Source organism: Stegodyphus dumicola, chromosome 10 (genome assembly GCF_044657685.1).
Source record: "Stegodyphus dumicola isolate Sdum_Otavi_A_Nest chromosome 10, ASM4465768v1".
In the NCBI taxonomy this organism is placed as follows: Eukaryota; Metazoa; Arthropoda; class Arachnida; order Araneae; family Eresidae; genus Stegodyphus; species Stegodyphus dumicola.
Window position 1 is genome coordinate 139,084,883 of NC_140777.1, and position 16,052 is coordinate 139,100,934.

At 31.3% G+C, this 16,052-nt stretch overlaps 1 protein-coding gene across 3 annotated transcripts in view; it reads left to right on the forward strand.

Moving 5' to 3' along the window:
- LOC118189579 (uncharacterized) overlaps nucleotides 1–16,052 on the forward strand; it is a 1,110,938-nt gene that overhangs the window by 691,986 nt on the left and 402,900 nt on the right. Inside the window, exon 1 of one of the 3 annotated variants that reach the window (XM_085825601.1) lies at nucleotides 4,157–4,318. The exons of the other annotated variants lie outside the window; for them this stretch is intronic. The gene's annotated coding sequence lies outside the window, so the exon portion shown is untranslated. Of the gene's footprint in view, nucleotides 1–4,156; nucleotides 4,319–16,052 lie in introns of those variants that run through there. 3 annotated transcript variants of the gene reach the window in all.

The window sequence follows — 16,052 nt, forward strand, 5'->3', positions numbered from 1 at the left end:
CTACTAGCATGTACGAAATCTCCGTCCTAAGCTCGCGTATGAAATCTATATCCCGGAAAAATATTAATTCAAATGAAAAAAAAGAAGAAACTCAGAAAAAAAAAGAAAAACGTAGAAAAAGAAAAAAATTTCAGAATGAAACGCAATGCTACTAGTATTACACGTCTAAGAACAACCGTTTTAAAAGTAAAATATGAAAAAAAGCTTCGAGGCAAATTTAGATTAAATGAAAGCACTATTTAGCTGTTTAATGGAACACGTTTCTATCAATGCTTTTAGTAAGGAAATTCAATTATGTCAATTCCTACCACAGTAGATACAAATATCCATTTTGAGAATTTTATACGATACAAATAACAATAGAATCACTATTCCTAGCCTAAATATGAACGTGTTCCCACAGATAGAGTTCAAAGAAAGAGTTTGTTATTCAATTTTGCTGTAAACTTTGACGTAAAATCATTAGCTTGGATTGAAATGGAAAATAATTTAAAATTCTTTGCAATTTACGTCAGGTCGCTTTTTATTCTCTATAACGACCATAACATTATTGAGAATACTTTTCCAGGAAGCAGAACATGTGTTATCTCAATTTTTTTTTAGAGTGAAGTATATCTTTTTTGACTGATCATCCTTCTTATAAGAAATGTTTAGTAACTTCAAATCTTTACATGTCGATATTGTGCGACGTGATACTCCATCTAAGTCTCATCTAAATTTCGAAACTGTACTTACGGATATGACGATTGCTTATTTATTGCATGTCTTAAACATTACGGTTGCCATAATCATAAAATCAACTATAATGGCAAGAGATATAATCATTGAAGAGGTTGCTTTGTAACGTAACGTTTAGATATTAAGATGCAGTCACAGCCATTCACGAAAGGGCATACTCGCTAGTATTTGATTTCTGCTTGCATCTATCAAGCACTTCAGAGGCAAATCCTAAAATTCTGTTATTTATTTTGGAATGGTGTTTGTAGCCAAAAAATGTTTGGAAACGGAACAAAACAACTAAAGTTTGTATTTTAATTTGAACCAACAGAGAAACAAAATAAAATTTCTATTCCTTATTATTATTAATGCTGTTGTTGTTATTGTTATTATTGTTGTTACTATTATTATTAATACTATTGCAATTAATCACCATTGCTGTTGTTGTTATTACTATTATTATTATTATTATTGTTTGTTATTGTTGTTTTTGCTGTTTTTGTTATTAGCTCAAAGAGGCACAGAAGTGCTATTAGTCTCGAAACAGGATTTTGCTTTGAATCACCGTAAAAAGCTGAATCACTTTTCAAATTGTCGCCACCAGATATTATCGTCCTGTATTATTTTAAAAGAAATTAAATAACGAAGGTAGGTATGTTTCTCGCACTGTGTAAAAACGAATGTACCTAGAGCCATCAAATTTTAAATAACTTTATCATCCACCAAAACATGGGCACATTTTGTAAAACTTTAACGAATTTTCTTTGAAAAAACTCAACGATTTCAAAGCGAGCAATGGCAACACTGTACGGAAAATTTTTTATCTCCAGCGAGCGAGACTATCTCTCAGAAATTCTAAAGTTATGCTGTTTTTAAATATTTTATGATACTGCTTTTGAATTGAATTTTATATGGCTTCAGTGCGAAGAACATGATATTTAAGAAATAAAGGTAACAGGCAAAACATTAAAAAAATTACTCTTTGGACATAATATAAAATCTGAAAGCTTTCAGAATTTTGTTATTGTTATTATTATTATCTCTTCTGACCACACAGATCAAGAGTAAAATAAAACTCCGTGGTTCGAGTCCCGGTGAGGGCATTGTTCATTTTTCATCTCTCCTTCTTCGAAATAACTTAATGTCTCTACAGTCATATTCATATATGAAGAAGGTTAGTTACTATATCATTCATGTAAAGAGGTATTAATACTATCCTCGATTAGTACTACCCACCAGTGGTCGAAATGGCAAGGCTGTTTGACTTAAGTAGCTTGATATAGGCTCGAATTAAGGCGAACGGACTGACGGAGAGTTACTCTCCTAGAAGTACAAAGACGTTGCCTTGGAAAGCTCTCCATGGAGGCTTGAATCCGCTTAGGCAGATAGCTCTTGCGTGTGTTGCCGTGATCAAATTCCAGAATGTCGAGGAAATTGGTTTTGAAATCCTGCATCTGTTCAGAGCAATATCAAGGAACTAGCGCTGCAGAAAGAAAAGAGGGTTGCTTCCTAATATGGAATTCAAACTCAGAAACCCATTCTTTATCTTTTAAATTGTTTTTATATTTTTAGTCTCGTACAGAAACAATATTTTCTTAGAAGGTAGGTACTTCATTTGCTTACATGAAAATATTCAATTGTGATGGCAATGCCATAAAAATTATAATTATATTTCAGGTCTCACTTTCAATTTTTTTCCGAAAAATAAGCATTATGAATTGTTTTAAGATCCCTGTATTAAACTTTTTAACACGCATTTTAGTCATATTTTGTTAGAATAAATTAGTATCACTTTTGCATAATGAAACTCGGCAACGTCAAAAACAAACGAACGCCAAACGATAATTATTGGCGAGAGAGGATTCTACTTAAGTTCAGATGCAAGAAGTCTTAAAAATATTTTGTACTTGCATTATACTTGTGCTTCATTCTTTTCAGCATGTTACCTTCTTTTATGAAATATACTTCTAATAGTATTACCTAATAGGTAAGGCAGAAACTATTTAAAACTTATAAATGAGTATTTTGTAAGTTCTTTACTTTCAACATTTCGATTTAAGTGCTTCTAACCTTTGATTTGTATTCTATTTGAGTTAAGTAAACTCTCTAACTTATTAAATAAAGATTTGACAGTTATTCTAACTTCTGATTTTTTACTAAAACTGTGCTAAATAGTGGATAATGTACTCAAAGGCTTTAACTATGTTAAATGCACGATATATCGTACTCAAATTTAATTTTCAAAATCTGTATCTTATGCTCGCAATAATAAAATATCTCCAAAAAAATACAAAAATCTGAAATGTTTCAGATTTTAAATTACGTCCAAAGGGTCGTTTTTGTGTGTTACGTTTATTTATTAAATATCACGTTCTTCGCACTTACCATAAAATTCAGTTCCACTGCAATATCGCAAAATAGTTTCAAAATGAGCATATCTTTAGAATTTCCGATACAGAGAATCTCGCATTGGAGATAAAAAGGTTTTCTTCTGTACAACGTTGTCATTGCTCGCTTTGAAATCCTTGAGTTTGTTAATTAAAAATTTGTTAAAGTTTTACAAAATAGGAAATTGATAATAAAACAAATTTCAGATTTGGTCTTCCACATGTCCATATTCGTAGGAGGGTTACGTCATTCAAAATTCAATGGCTTTATGTACCGTTGTCTTATCACAATGCGAGGAATATGCATACATTATTCAGATTTTTCATTATTTAACTTCTTGAAATATAACCGACCCAATGCATACTTGTAACGTATGCATACTTATAAGTATACACAGGGCGATAATACTTTATGGCAATAGTTTGAAAAGTGATTCGCCGTTTGTAGTGAATCGACGCAAAATCGCAAAACGAAAACAATAGTCCCTCAGGGACAAAGCCCCTTTGAACTAATAAATAGTAAAATGGTCTGCGTTAGGTGTTTGCTTCGTTCATAACTTTCTTTTAATTCTGAAATTATAACTTTTCTCTCTGATGATTTATTAGTTTAATTATTTAGAATATTTATTTACTCGCATTCGGCTAGTTTTTGTGTAGGTATACCTATAAGTAGCTTTTATAAATACGCATTGGTCGGTTCGGAAGGCTTTCTCAGAATTTATTCTTTTCCGCGTCAATGCCCCCATGAACAGCACATCGCATACATAAACATCGGAAATCAGGTCAAGTAAAGGAGAGAAAATAAAAAAAGTACTGGAAAAATATAGTGAAAGTACTGTAAATGCCTTTAAAGAAATTTCCGCAATCAAAAACAAGATGCTTAGGAAAAAGTTTTCAATATATTCCTCCTGAAGAGAGAAATAAAAAAAAAAAGTATTCTAAAAAAAACCACAATACAAAAGCCACTCTACTTGGGCGATTGCCATTGGTCGATATGTGCGCCATCTATGTGCTACGAACTAAGTTAGCGCGAAGGGTAATTCCTTGCAATAAGTTTCGACCGACTGAGAGATTGTAGTCAGGCGTGTTTACATTCTTCTTGGCTGCGTTTAATGAACAACGTGCTTAGTGTTTATCTTTTAACGTACCGCTGAAAGAGTCTGAAAATATTTCATACCGAAGTCTAAGCGCAGGGGTGTTTTTGCAACGAATCGGTGAGTTCGTATATATAGTATGCTTTAGGATAATAACTTTTTTCATTTTGATATTCCATTTCTTACACACCGCAATATTCAACATTAAAATTAATTGCATAAAACAAAGAGAAAGAAGACTTTTTCCTCTTTTAAAAAGTATGTACTGTCGAGCACAGATGTAATATTAACGATCACAAAATCATAAAATATTTTCAACATGATTTTATGACTGCTTTTATAAAATCCAATCTACGAAGGGTATTTCAGCAATAAATAATGTTTTCGAAGGAAAAAGATTTTATATTTTTTTTTACGCAGAAGATATTTTATTTACGATTATTATATATTTTGCGTAGCTCGTGAAGGTAGATAAAAGACATATAACTAAAAATCTGCTTTTATTTCTAAATATCTCAAAGTAGGCTCCTCAATTAAAATTTTATCTTCTGTTTTTATTACAGATATAATTCCTCATCTTTTCACCACGAAATCATAAGTAGGTGTACGATAGCTTCAAAATTATTTCAAATTTTGACTTTGAAAAGTACTTTCTAAATCGCGCTCTGCAGTTTCAGTCAACTGGTCACAAAACCAGAAATTTTCGTAACTCATATCTTACTTAATCATCTGTCTGAACTAAAACGCAACTTACAATAACCATCTACACTGTCTTGTATTGTGTACAAGATCTTTAGAGAAAACGATGTGTCATATGTACACAAACGTGTAAATTATTCAAGTAAATATGTGTACATAAACGTAAATTGGAAATTCCCTTCCATTGATTTATTAATTGGTTAAAAACTGATAATATTTCATTTAAAAGCTATTTAAGTGTTTATAAATGACTGAGGAAATTTTCTCAGCTTAGTTATATTTCAATTACAAAATACTTTGATAGACAGGTATCTGTTTGACTGAAATTAAATTTTACACTAAAAGTAACAGTGATTATTTTGTAAAAATTCCTGTTCGAAACAATAGTGGCCATTAATTAGTAACATTCGAAAAAAGCAGCAAATGCTGATAATCATGGGAATAAAGGTCTATTGTACACTTGGTAAAGTCTTGCATGATGCATTATAAAAACAAAACACGAACATATTTAGTTCAAAACATCAAATATGTATTGTGTTTCTGATATTAGGGTAAAATGACGTGAAACCATGAAGAGCATTTTGGTGAATTATTTTCAATTGCTTTCTCAAACATACAAATAAAATTTAATTTTACAGATCACGAAGTTAAATAATTGAGCTGCTTAATTGCTCTGCAAAAATGATATATTTAATTACTTCTCTTTGTTAGTTAAGGAGTACAGATATCAGCTAACAATGGTAGATTAGTTTCCTCTCTGATAGCTCTATTATTAATAATTCTAAGGGTATTAGCTTTATTATATTGATTCTGTTTACGATGATGAAAAAATAGTGACAGAGAAAGAGAATAGTTTAACAGAATAGATGGATTCCGCTAACAAAATAATCATGGTTAATACAAATAGACGGTTAATAATCAAAAGTTAACCAAAATGCTAGTAATAAATGTCTAAAAGTAATTGTTTTTATTAGCTCGTACATTAAGTTTAATAGTCTATTTTTTTTTAAAGTTGTTTGAATTGAGATTAACGATCACGTCACTGCATTCACGATCACGTTAATGAATATGTACTATATTAACTTCAAACCTTTTATTCTTAACTCTGCAGTAAAACCTTAAATGATATTTAAAACATTTCTAGAGGTTTGAATTTGATTGAGCCTATTCGCTAATTATATTCAGAGATATATTATATTAAAAATTTAGACCATGAAGAACATTTTGAGTCCCTTTTGGTAGAGATTAATATCAGTTATTTTTTTTCAGTTATTATTACATCTCTCAGATTTTGTCTGAATTAGGTTAAAATGTAATTTAGTCATTTTAGTTATACTTTCACATGAACAAAAGTTGTTTTTAAAATAAGAAATATGTTTATTTTATGCTGAAAATGCAAACGGAAATTTACAGTTCCCGTTTGCAATTTTAGCATAAAATAAACATTCTGCATTCTTTAAGGATATTTTTTAATAGCACGTACCTGTCACTATTTATGACCACAGGGTGTATTTTTTTTTCCTTAATTCCAATTTTTTCTGAAAATCCACTAATGGTCGACAATATAGAAATCTAAAATTAAAATTATCTAGGGAGAGGAGGTCATATTTTTTGTCTTCAGCTCGAACACAGTGGAGACAATTAACTAAAGAGGAGCGACGTAGCTTTCTCGAAAATAATAAAAATGTTTGTACTGAGCAAATCCTCCACGAAAACAATCCTCACTAAATCAAATAGCTCTTGTATTATGTGCTAACATATATATAATTATTAATATATTTACAATATCTCCACGTCTAATTATATTTATTCTCATAAAACATAATATACGTGAGGAACCCAAGAAATAAGAAATATTTTTACTTTCACGTGAAAATCAGCGAGTATAAATATTCTGTTTGTTAGAAGATCAAATTGTAAATTTTCAATTTAATACGCTCAGCATTATTTATTTTCCAAAGAAAAAAAGAATTAAAATTTAAGAAATAAATACAATTTTATCCTAAAATTACAATACGTATTAAAGAATAATGGTATAAAACGTGCGATGAACTTTTCAGTTAGACGCTAAATAACATCACAAAATTTTTATAGAATTAAAGTTGTTTCTGCAAGATAAGCGTAAATTATTTATACTTAAATGATAAGAAAAAATAAAATAATATCTTATCTAGTATTGCATAAATTCATAATGAAATCGGAAACACATGCGCCATTCTTCGAATGCTTTATACATTTTCAAAATATGAAAAACTAGCATTTAGTTACAGTTATTCTTATAAATGTACTTGATTTAAAACACACAAATCTGCTAGAAAGATGAGTTTGTGAAATGTTTACTATTAAATTATTTTAATATTTAAAATAATTAATTTTATTTATTATTTTTATTCATTCTTAGCATTAAAACGAAACAGCTATTTTAAAACGGAACCAATTTTATCCAAGAATAAATTGCTTCAAAGAATAATTAAACTGCTATAGGTATTAATACTTTCTTAGGAAATGTCCACTATAAAAAATCAGATCTCCTAAAGAATAATTCATATTAAATTATGGTTTCTGAATTATTGTAAAATTCTCATTTATTTTTATTTGAAAGTTTTTTATCAGAACAATGGTACTTTGTTTTGTAAAACATATCCAGAAACTTCATTTGCACTCAGCTTGCAACTTTTTTTAAGATTATTTGGCGCAGGATGATATACAGAAAATACTAAGATATCTCGCGTAGAAAAAATTACATACTATAGTAATATATAATATAAAACAAATTATCATTAGGATGATTAAATTTGATAAAATTATAAAGGTATTACAGTCATTTACTGATAAGTAATTATGAAAAGCGAAGTATTAAACTCATTAATTGAAATATTCTTCGTTAAAACGTCTAAAGCAAGTGTACGTCGTATATCCTGCGTTAACCTGAAAATTTATTCTAATGGCTTAAGCAATACTGCTACCTCTATTTCCATTTATCAACCAAATACGAGGTATTAAAAAAATTGTGTTTATTTTCTAGATTGAGGTTATTCATGTCTACACATCTTGAATACATAAAGAAATAGAGCTATGCTTCTTTTCTACTATGCATAATTAAACGCGAAGAAAGAAATTAGTTGCGTATAATTAAATAAAAAGGCAAGGAGTTAGAAGAGAAGATTCAGAACATAATGCTTTATTTAGGGAATAATTTGGTAATAAATTAATTACGGTCTGCTTGAGATAAGATAATATTTGTTACAGAACTATTACCGCCTAGTTTACGCTGCAGAACGCATCTGTATTGCGTTCAATTACTTTAAATACTGCGTTTCTTATATCTAAAGTTAAGTCATATTAATTTCCGTTTGTTTGCCTTACTGTGTGTGGCCATAATAAAAGTATGTATAACGCAATTTTATAGAGTTATTTAAATTTTCATACTATGTCTAGAAATAATCTTAAATGGGTATAGAAATATAAGGCTGTGTGTATGGAAATCCTATATTCAGATATTTTGTGATGATTCTTTAGATTGCCAGTAATACTAAACTGATTACGTCTTTAAATTGGCATTGTGATAAAATCCAAAGAAGTGAGTAGGTAAGAGTGCATCTCGTCCAGCCTTGTTTTACAAAGTTATGGCGTAAATGTATTCAAATATTGTAAAAAAAAGAATAAATTACAGTCCTAGCTAAATGCTTAGAAGAATCAAAATTACATTTCTAATTTAAAGCATTGTTTCGATTTCATAATGGCCTATTCAATCAAATTAAAAGCGAAAAGCTGTTATTAGCTATTAGAAATAAATTTCAGCTATCCAAATGATGTTTAGTTTTGAAGCGTCACAGTTTCCGAATTCATTTCTGTAAGAATACAGTGGCGTAAAAAAAAAAAAAAAAAACCACTCTGGCTTCAAAATGTTCAAGTAGCATATGAACACTTTTGCGCTGTTCTTTATGTTATTAAGTGCACACATACTGTTAAAGCTATCTGGGAAGATTAGCTAGATTGCATCATCCTTAGCTGATACACCTTGCATCTACTGCAGTAAGTTATTCCTTTTTCCTCTAATGGAAAAATATATGAAACATGAAATTAATTTTCTAATACTTGGTATTAACAACAATACTTCTCTAAGCCGCTAATTTAAATAATTATTAGCCTAAAGGAGCAATTTGCCCGGAAGGGCTCTTAATTTCATTTTGACATTTTGCGTTGGTTCACTATAAATCGCGTTTCACTCTTCAAATTGTTGCCACCAAATATTATAGCCCTGTATTATATTTAAAGAACTTAAATCATGAAGAAACTGCATCAACATATGTATCTTTCTTGCGCCGTGAAAATTCAACGTTACCTAGAGACATCAAATTCTGAATAACGTAGTCCTCTTCTCCAGTATGGGCATCTGGAAGCCTAAATTTGGAATTTGTTTTATTATCTATTTCATATTTTGTAAAACTTTAACGAATTATTGATTAATAAACTCAAAGATTTCAAAGCGAGCAATCGCAACACTGTACAGGAAAAAGAAACAATTTTTTTTTTATCTACAGCGCGCGAGAAAATCGGAAATCGGAAATTATTCTGTTTTAAAATTATTTTATGATATTGCTGTTGAACTTAATTTTATGGTTTAAGTGCGAAAAACATGATATTTAATAAATATAGTTAATCCACAAAACGTTAAAAAAAGCCCCTTTGGGCATAATGTAAAATCTGAAAGTTTTCAGCCTTTTTACTTCCTTGTACGAAGTAAAAAGGAAATACTGTAATCGCGAAAAGTATCCATTAGAAAAAATATCCATTTTGACCGCTATCGAATGCAATTTAACGATGTTTTTGCGTGACATCTGTACGTAAGGACAGAATTAAAGACTCCTTTCCTCTAAATAAAACAATTATAAAGCTGCTTTAAAATTAATTCTGGAGAGAATTTTTCGTGGGGTCTGTACGTACGTATGAATGTATCTCGTATAACTCGAAAACGAATAGCCTCAGAACTTATTTATCAGAAATTTTGTATATAAGACTGCTATAACATGTAGATGTGCACCTCGTATTTTGGTTGCAATCGGCCGCACCAAACGTATATAAATATATTTATACCACTCTGTTACCCGACTCAGTGACCTCAATTTTTTTACTCTTATATGTTTTCAAATTGTGGATTTTTTGCTTTAAAATGATGGAATTATGTTGTTCTTATCTTTCGGTTAAGGTTTTTATGCATTTAGGAAATCTTCAAACAATATTTGTAGAATTATAATAATTTAAAAACGGTTTAACTGCGGTTAAGCCTAATCTTTAAATAACATGGCGGACATGTTTATTTACATTTGAAACAGCAGAATAGCAGATTGGTTACCAATCTAGAGAGACTAAACTTTGCAACAACAAAGATAACGCCTTCATTTATTATTGAGAATTAAATCATGCTTAATCCTTTCTGGAATTTTTTCGAGGAAATAAGTGTTTAAGATTTACTTCGTAATTTTTAATATAGATATTTGAGTTTTTATGTATGTTTATGTTTCGCCTTGTCGCGAAGTGAGAACTGAATTAATTGAATGAGAAACACTGAATCGTCTGTGAAAAACTGTTTCTTTTTTTATGTGTTTGCTTAATTTGTTTTATACATCGTGTGTCAACGATTAGATAATTCTCTAATTTTTTATCCAATATAAATTTTGTGCATTTTGAGTTATAATATGAACGAAATATAACGCTCTTAAATGAACCTAGCGCCACAGTGTCGCTATGGTAAACAAATATAGTGAATTTTAAAGAATGCATTTATTCTATTGCATCTTATGCCCTATCGACGAAGTAGATTTAATTCAACCGAATAAATTTAAATGAAATTCAAGAAAAAATGCGTATAATTTAATATTCCGTGCAAGGAAGTCATGTGGTGTACACATCAGATTTTTTTATCAGAATATGAACTGTAATTTATTTAGTAATATGAAGCTAAATATGTACGAAACATTTGACATATTTTTTTTCTTTTCACATTACTAAATTAGCATCTTTCAAACCTCAGTAATTTTCATTTCTTTGATCAAACTAGAATTACATTAACAAGGAAAAAGAAAGTATAATTTGTGACCATTTACTCAGCTCTTTCTTTTCTTAATTATCTAATTTTCAAATCAAATATATATATATATATATATATATATATATTATTTATACATATATATATATATACATGGATTTGAAATCTGTTGGAAAAACGCAGTCATAGGCTAATGTAAAATGTTAAATATCTGTTTGCATTTAGCATTTTACAGTAGCATATTACTACACAATGCTACAGAAAACTGTTTTCAGCAATAGAATTATTTTCTCGCCCAATTATCAAATATATACTCATCTTGAATACTAGTTTCGAGCATAAGAGTTACATAAAAATATCGCACATTCTTTAGTATAGATCCTGTTATTCTTTAAAGAGAGTTCCTGATAAACTCGTTTCCAAACTGAGCATTTAACTCTACGATATGCAGCCGTTGAAATTATAATTAAGGTCACAAATCAGTTCTGGCTACTCTGCCAATAACAGTAATCGACCTATTTGTGCTTAGATCTCAGGCAGTATTTTGGAGCGCTCTAATATCTACCCTGAGGGCAGATCTCAAGAAATGATGTCAATCACATGTAGTAAGAGCTAAGCATAGTAATTATCCTTTATGGTACTAAATATAAAATAGAAACAAATTAATGAAGTGTTAATAAGATATTTAAGTATAATTGAGCATTACATATAATTAAGCTTCACATGTTTCAGAAATTTTCCAATTTAACATTTCTGGAGTCTCGGAATCACAGCTTATTTATTTATAATCCCCTATGTTATCTTATGTATTGAATAGTTTACTTAATTTAAAGAAAATATTAGGAACTGTGGATGGTAAAATGAGCATATTATTATTGTTAATGAAATTTGATGAAACTCACTGCTTTATCGTAAGATTACGAGACAGAAACATATAGGACTAAGAAATAAGTGAAAGAATAACACATGTTCGAAATACAGTACTATTTTAAACTGTAATTGTCTTTTCGAGGACGTAAGATTGATAATAAACTCTCCCTCGCTGCTTCGGGAATATAATTTACTTAGTATCACACTGCAAGCAAATCTAGATTCCCTATAACCGTATTAGAGTGTTAAGGATTTTTTTGCGGACTTAAGTAGCTATTTCTGTTAAACAGGAACGTCACAGAATTTAATGGTTACTTCATGTCCTGAGTTAGTTACTTATAGTCTTGTACAATTTCTTCCTGTAGGAAAGCTCTTGCACAGAATATCAACTGTTTCGTAAACACACGGAAAACTGTCTTTAACTAGTAATTTATAGCTGCGTTATTATTTTTAATAAATCAAACACAAAGGTCACCCGCTTCAATCGTAACATGATTCCGTTACCGAAGGTAGCTCATCCACCTTAATTGTAACCAACATTTTCCTTCACTATATTGACATGAATCTATTTCATTTTTTTAGAAATGGTTTCGACATAACCTAAGAAGTATTTCAAGTTTCACTCTTCATTTACATTTGCTCCAATATTGTGTAAAGAAGCTGTTTCGTATGCCTTCATGTTGAACGACACGTTAAAGGTGTACAAGATAAATCAAAACATGATTACATGTTTGAAATAAACATAGTGCACTAGTTTATTTTGTAAAGGGAAATATTGAATGGCGTATTACTTTTGACACTTCATTTTTCATTTCAAATACGAATCACGTGGCCAAACTAATCTCGTCAGCCAAGAATCACGGAACATTCATCGACCAGTTACAATAATACCGCGTGAAGTTGCATATTATAATGTTTTTTTTTTATACTAAAAAGGTGTTATTTTAAATACAACACTGTATTCGTATGCTGAGCAATAATAACGACTAATTACGTCGGTAAACGAAGACGACTAATTACATCGGTATGATCGGTCCAGATAAAGAAACGTAGTGGTCTGATGCAGTCACCGCTTTGTAAAATCGGTAAGGACTATGGTTGCTCTCCGAACGAGGAAAGGTTAAGGTAATTGTAATAAAAATGTATAGTAATGTGTCAAGTAGCTACTGCACCAATGTTCTGTTTCTATACTTTGCCGTAAAAATCATGGGCACCAATGGAGTGTTACTACTTCCTCTTAGGGAGGAAACTAATGCAGAAACAGACAGGTGAAACCGTAACTAGCTAAATATCAACTGAGAAACTAAACTCTTAAGAGTTTGCTAATTACCAAACTTTTAGTTATCGTATAGGTATAACGGTAATGCATTGCGTTGTGAAAATGCATGCGGGACAGCGCCGTGAGAGCATCGAATAAACAACATGTAAAATCAATATATATATAAGAAAAACACATAACAGATATAAAGAAAACATAAGTAATAGGTTTCCAGATTAAATACCAGTTTATTCAAATTCCTCACAATTAAAACATAAATCTTATCCTAATCCGAGAGTCAAACTTCTTATTTTTGTTACAGTTACAATTTTCTTATTTGAGACACAGGGAATACATCAATTTGTCATTTTCTTTTGTTACATTTTAAATTCCTGATTTGCAAATCTATTACATGACTCATTTAATTTAACGGGTACCTGATCTATAATTTCTAAGAGGTTAAGGAAAACATATTATTTGCAATTCACATCTGTTCTAAGGAAGATTACACAAACAACTATTATTATTACACCCTAATTTATATAAAAACCTTAAGGTTTGTCTCGCTAATTTAGAAGGGGAAAAAGGAAGCAATTCATTTTCAGTAGACTGAATTTAAGATTCAATTTTAGGTAAAGTTCTAATTTCCAAAAGTTCTAAGGAAAATTGAGAAAGCACTTATCTGTGATTTTGACGACTTGAAACGCACCCGGAAAGGTATTGGGCTGGCCTTGCATTCTGGGAGAAAATTCAAAGGATTATAAGTCCCACCATAATTTCTGGAAATTCATTCCGTAAGGGGACACAGGCGTCTAAGGAGTCTCATGCTTTTCGGTCTCACTGGCCGCAGGTCGCACAGCCTTGCAGAAAACAAGCCCTCGAACCAGCACCCGAGCAGAATCTTCAAGCTCACAGTCAGGATGTCGAGTATAAAATCTCACGTTGGCTGGGGTGGAACTTGGCCAATAATTTTGGAAATTAATACTCGCTGGATGATTTTTTTTTCTTTTCGACAGCAAGGTGACGGCCGGATAGTGTCCGCCGTGATCCGCCTGACTCACCACGTATTCATCCACAGAAACTTAACAAATCCTTCAGCCTTGGAAGTCCGGCAAAAAGTCTTAATCCTGAAAGTCTTAAATCCTTCAACAAAACTAGTCCAAAGTTGGGCAAAAAGTAACGTCCAAAAGTAAGTTCAGCAAGCAAGTACGTCTCGCCAAGTCTCGCACGAAAGGTCTCACGAAAAAGTGATTCAAACTCGAATTTTCTTCCTCTCCTTCACAAACGTGGGCTCCCACTATGGCTTCAATTATCGCCCCCTTAATTTTGGCAAAATTTGCGTTTTCAACCCCTGAATGCGGAAATAAGGGTGATCGCGCATGCGCGCCCTTCTTCACTTAGCCAACAACCGGACCCTCAATCGCCAAAAACTTGAATGACTTACATCGAAAGTCACGTGGCAACCTCTGACCCTTCTGTCACGTACTTCCTGTCCTAAGGTCAACTACACAATGAAATTCCTTCTAGAACATTCTAAAGGACATAGCGCGCGAAATCATGACTTAGCAAAATGCCTCCCTTTCCCTGCTTCTTTTTACAATGAATCAAAGCTTGTACAAAAATTGCAAATAAAAGGAAAATAAATAATATTCCCAGAAGCATCTGTTTTTTCCCCAAAATTAAAGCATTAAAATAAATAATTTAGAATCAAATAAAATTAAGATTTCCATAAATCAGAAAATCATTCACCTAGTTTTTATAACGCTATCAGACAAATTCTCTACACAACAAATGTTATTTCATTATGTACAGATATATATATAATACTAAGAACACGTTGTTGCTATCTGTCTTGCTGACAGTGGTTCTGACAATATATGACAATGTCAGCACAAGCATAAATCATTCATCGTGGCAAGGAGTCACATGCGCCTGACGTTATCAAGAGCCTCGAGCCCCATATAGGTGACAGCACAACTTAAACTCAGTCCCGCCCTTAATTTTGAGAGAGAGACCTCCCGGGTATAATCTCTGGAGTAGACTTAAGGCTAGCCGCATATTTAGAGTGACCTCAGGCCTCCCAGACACTATATTTACAAACACCCAAGCTTTCTCCGGGATTTGAACCTGGACTCTTCGGTACGGCAGTCAAAGTCACAAACCGATATCCCGGTTGGGCGGCAAGGACACGTTCATCAGCCATTTCATAGACGATTGCTGTATTACTCGTACCATTCTGTTAGAGTGATCCGGCCATATACATTACTATTATTTAAATATACGTACAGACACAAGACAAAAACAGGTATAAACCCTTTTAAATGCTTGAGATTTGTTCAAAGCATGCTCACGGTAGGCAAGTTGTCATTGCCATTTGCATAAACATTCTGCTGCAACATTAATCGAAATAAAGATGCTCATCAGAAATAAAACTATTAGAGCAATCAAGTGAGTCCTTGTTGATATTATGTGTATTGTTTTTCAGTTTGGCTTTCTATTTGAGGTATCCTATTTTTTCTAGCCATAATACTGTAATCAGTCACACGACGAAAGCCATATTTCTGACTCAACCTGTATTACATATTTTTAATCTAAATTTAACTGTTTCACAATTCACTTTTAATGATTATTTTTAAAAATAACTATGAAACAGTTGAAATTTTTTTCTAATGCTAAGAATAAGTCGGGCGACTTTTTTCGCAGGAAAAGTGTCACAGCTGATATAATTTGCAGACATAATTTTTGTAAAACTTCAAAATTATTACAGTTTTAAATTTTATACTTTCATTTATGAAAGCTGGCATTTATACTTCTGAGACTGACATTTTAGAGCACGTTTGTGTTGCTCATCTGCTAATTAATCACAACTGATTATTTAAAGATTGTTTTTCCTTAATATGTCAATTCCTGAATGTGAACACACTGAGAAAACTAAAAATGTAACATTTATATAACCTTCCCTAATTCTATATATATTT